The sequence below is a fragment of the Formica exsecta genome, unplaced genomic scaffold, assembly GCF_003651465.1.
Source record: "Formica exsecta isolate Colony F162 unplaced genomic scaffold, ASM365146v1 scaffold8, whole genome shotgun sequence".
NCBI classification, from domain to species: domain Eukaryota; kingdom Metazoa; phylum Arthropoda; class Insecta; order Hymenoptera; family Formicidae; genus Formica; species Formica exsecta.
The window spans coordinates 329806-334651 of NW_021853569.1; the positions used below are offsets into that span (position 1 = coordinate 329806).

The 4846-nt window shown below is 29.6% G+C and overlaps 1 protein-coding gene across 4 annotated transcripts in view; it reads right to left on the reverse strand.

Moving 5' to 3' along the window:
* The window catches only part of LOC115244096 (unconventional myosin-Va), a 24951-nt gene that overhangs the window by 12322 nt on the left and 7783 nt on the right, over positions 1–4846 (reverse strand). The gene's annotated exons all lie outside the window — the stretch shown is intronic.

Sequence of the window (4846 nt, forward strand, 5' to 3'; positions counted from 1 at the left end):
ATTGTTATTATATTTATTATTTATTAGATAAATATAAAACTTTATATAAAAAATTTATAGGATAATCTATAAATTAATTTAAATAAAGTAAAATATATGTATATCTCCGTCAAACCTAATAGACTTTCACAGTCTTTACGAGGATCCCCGTAAAACCGCATATGTCAAAGCATACGTATTACCGTCGCTCTACCGGAACCACCCAATTGTATTACAAATGTACTATCTTGAAGAATGTCAAGCAACGGTAAAATTGTTTTACCTCGTCGAGGTCGCGACTTCGCCTTTGCCGCCCTACATTTCAGATCATCCCACAAGTAACGTCGGCGATTCGTAACCATAATCGGTAAGCTTCGTGATCGAAATAATTCAACGGGTACACTGACTGTGTTCTTTTTCACGCATAGCCGAGATAATATCATCTCTGTCGCGTACAAATATTTTAAAAAGGTTACTGTCTACATAATATAATTATATACTCTGTACAGGTGTGCCTAGTATTTTATATATATATAAAACATATTAATAACTAAAATTAACATTTAATAATTTAAAACTCGTTAATATATTTTTTAATCGTAGAGAACACTATACTGAAAAATCTACAATTTTAATTTTACAGCCTGATAAAACTTAAATTAGCGCAAAACGAGTTAATCACGATAATACGTATATAATTTACACTGAAATAGTAATTATATAAAATGAGGCACCAAGTGACGAGATTCGTAAACTCGCAACATATCGCGTTTATCTTAACGATAACGGGCTCTTTACTCTCTTATTAATTACTAGGGCAATAATCATTTATAATAATTGATCGATCGTATCTTTGCCGTGCGAAAATCTTTCAAAAATGGTAAAAAAGCTACGAGTTTTCTCTCCGTCATTAAAACGTAAGTCGTTTATAATATTATTAACAGTTTTTATATGCGAGCCAATTAATTACATTTAGAAAGGCAGCGAAATGCGTGATCCTGAACTTCGTTCCCACAGTGCACGTGTGTGTCATTAATTACGCAAGATACCGTTTCATCGGATGGAGAAGAGGAGTAAAAACGTAAGACACAGGTAACGTATATAATTGTCGTAAAGTCACCAGCGCAGTATAATTATACCTCTTATCACTTCGTTTGTTTCTATCGACGCATGTTTCTTACGTCTGTGACTCATAAGACGCACGGTACTCGTATTCTGCATATTTATACGAATTATCCTTGCAAAATGTGCGCGATGTCACGCTCTGCGACACGACACCACGTTGACAAACATCGTAATAATTTACGAACCAAAATGCTTATCCAATCAGAATTGGTGTATCATAATATGGAGTAATATGGAATAACATTTGCCTGCCATACTTAATTTTAAATATTAGGAATTTTTGATATTTTACGTCTCGAATTGAAATAGTTTGTTTAATATAAACAAAAATGAACTCGTTGGAGAATCTAAAAATTTAATTATATTATGTCTTTTCTATATAAATATAATTTGAGTCAATGCATTCTTTAGATTAAAAAAAAATTCTCGATTATATGTATTGATAAAGAGCAGGAATTGTTATAAACCTCTAAACTTTATCATAAAACGCAATACATATATAGAAAAGTATTTATACAAAAAAATTATATAACTATTTTAGTTTATATAATTTATATAACTATATATGTGTGTAGTATTATATTTTAGTTTTTAAAGAGAATCGATATGAAAGTTATAAAATGAAGTTTTTTTATATATGTTTGTGATGCAAAAGTTCTTTTTGCTTCTCTAAAGGATCATCATTATAATATATTAGCTGCTTATATAACAGACTTTCGCTGAAACGCTTCAAGTAGAGTTCAAAGAGAAAATGAGAAAAAGCAATAGAAGGATAGAGGCAAATAAAGAATCAGTCGAAGTATTCTGAAGAATCTGATTTAAAGGTCATACACAAGTGACAACAATTGTAATATATGTATATTAATACAAACTCTTTAGTTATACAGAATTAATTAAACAGAAAGTGCTTTTAATTATTCTTTTCATTTTGCTCTGATTTTATGATTATTTTCTTTCCAAATAACTTTTTCGATTATGCGAATCCGAATTGTTTAAGATTTTATACGGATTAATATCTTGGCTAGTCGTCTTTCACTTGGTTACGACATACTAAAGAAATTATTCCCATACTCTCTATAGTATATAGTATATCGTATATCTGTAGCGCGCAAAGCAACGCAGCAGCAGCAACGGCAATTATCTTCGCGGATTTACGGGAAGAGGAATGAAAAACTTGAGCTCTCTACCGGGTTCCCACGTAGTCCTCTAATTGAAGAAATGTTCAGAAGACAAAAGTAATTCGTGGGTTCGCGCCTTAGAAAGTTACGGCGTATTTTGCTTACGATTATGTAACTCGTAATGTAAGTTAGCTATACTGGTTCGCTCTATATCGCCTTCTGCCGCGAATTAGTAACAGCTATGTCCATATATATTCTACAAGCATAAGATCAGAATAACGCATTAATGATTAAGAATTGAAAATAAAATTAATACTTAAATAAAAAAAAATAATTTATGTGTTTTAAGAGATAAAGCAAAGAATTTTCTTAATCAGATTAGAATTTTTGAACATTTTTTGATACAAATATATATAGATGCTTATTTCAAAAATTTAAAATAATTATAGACATATATATGTATTGTATATATATTATATATAATCGTATATACTATATATATTCTTCATATTTATAAAATATATTTTCTTTACAAAAAAAAAACGAGGGAACTTTTGTTGCGCAGCGCACGCTTTTGTCGCAATTCGCATTTTGATCGATGGTGCTCCAATTTCGCGAAGGCCATTCAAACAATGACAGTTATATTTTCTTTGAAACTTGAAGTAAATCACATCACGCAAATGCACGAAGCAACTCCCGTCTTGCCTTTGATCGGGCAACGCAACCCTCGTTCGTGTTGTATCCGAGCTTCACCACTGATCTAAGGCTTCCGTTACATTTTGCACGTGAGATTTCTCTATCGCTATTGCTATCGCGCGAATATTTTTATATATGAGAAAAGATCAGAAGAATAGTATTAGAAACAAAAAGTAAAACGTTAAATTTTGTACGAACAATACATATCAAAAATTGAAATTTTATAAGCAATTTTGGTTGATATACTTACGATTAAGCTAAATGCAATTGGTTTATTGGACTTACTGAGAGTGATATCATAACCAAATAAAAGATATAAGGAAATAACACGACCGCAAAATAAGGAAATAATATTGTAACGGAAGAAATAAGGAAAAGATAAAAAACATTTAAAAGATACTTTCCACTTTCCACGTTACGATCTTGTTCAATAAAACCGCAATTATCATTAAAAAATCAATAGAGTCATATTAATAATTTTATATGTAAGAAAAAAAAAAATCTTTGCAATGGAGAGATATTTAACATCTGTAAAAATAATTGCATTTTTTATTAACTTGATAATCGATATCGAACTGATATATGATTGTACACACATCTATGTTTAATATATTTCTAAAATATAGTATTTTGTATGAAGTTTCTGATATTACTGAACAAAAATAAAACAATAATGGAACAAAAATAACAATGATTGTGCTGCTTATGAATTAGTCTATTTCTATATATAATGCACATTTTTTACCGCTTATGTCAAATCCGATCAGACAAGCGGTTCAAGATATTTGCGCATGCCATGTGATAGTAACAGTCCGACAATATTCTGCGACTGAAGTTCAAGTTGTACATTAAATTTCATACAATTCAAGCTTAGGTGGAAGCAGTTGAAGGAACATCGCAATCTTATCACTACGAGGTCGTCCCGGAAGGTGTGATTCATGCTGACATTGATTTTTTTCAACGAAAAATCTAATTAAATTACTCATATCGTGTAAATTTTTTTCAACATTCGTAAACATCAATATTTAAAATATGGAATGTAGAATAAAGTTTCTGATATGTAAAATGATAACAATTTTTTGACACAATTGTTAAAAAAGTGAAGTTTAAAAATGAACGAAAAATCAGATTGCAGATAAATTTACAAGTGCATTGCAAAAACGATTAATTATATTGTAATATTTGCGATTACTCACGGTTTATATTTGATATTTATCAATATTTCATTCTTCATGTTTCTGATTTTATATTTTTGATAAGCACAAATTTTTCGATTAAGCGCTCCAGAATATATGCTGATAAATTCCCAATCTTCGTCAGGTGAAGCAAGAGACGAGATCATAAAACAAATTAATATACAGGGTGGCCCCGAACGTTCCAGCCAGACTTTGAGATCTTATAGGAAATTTAATTCTGAACAAAAAATTTCCTATAAACATGGGTGGAAAAATGCTTCCTTAAGAAGTTATCGCTCAAAAACCTCTGATGCAAAGGAAGAGCGAAAGGTGAAAAGAAAGTAAAACTTAATAAATTTCTTGAAAAAAAACGATAAAAATAAAAAATAAAAATTTTTTTCTTTTATGAAAATAAAATTAATTTTTTTAAACTAAAATAGCACGTAATAGTAGAAAATGAATAAATGAAAAAACGGAATTTTTTAAAACTGAAATAGCACGTAATAGTAGAAAATGAATAAATAAAAAAATGAAAAAAAAATCTAACAATAAGCAACAAAAGCACTTTTTGTACGTTTGAAACTGGTTATATCAAAATCTATGGAACGTACAACAATCATTTTGATCTCATTTGAAAGATAATTTAATTTTCTACAACTTTTGTTTCGGTACTTTTTGTTAAAAGACGCACATTTTCCATGATATTTGGAAAAATGTGTAAAATAATCACGATTTCAGAGGTTTTTGAGCGAT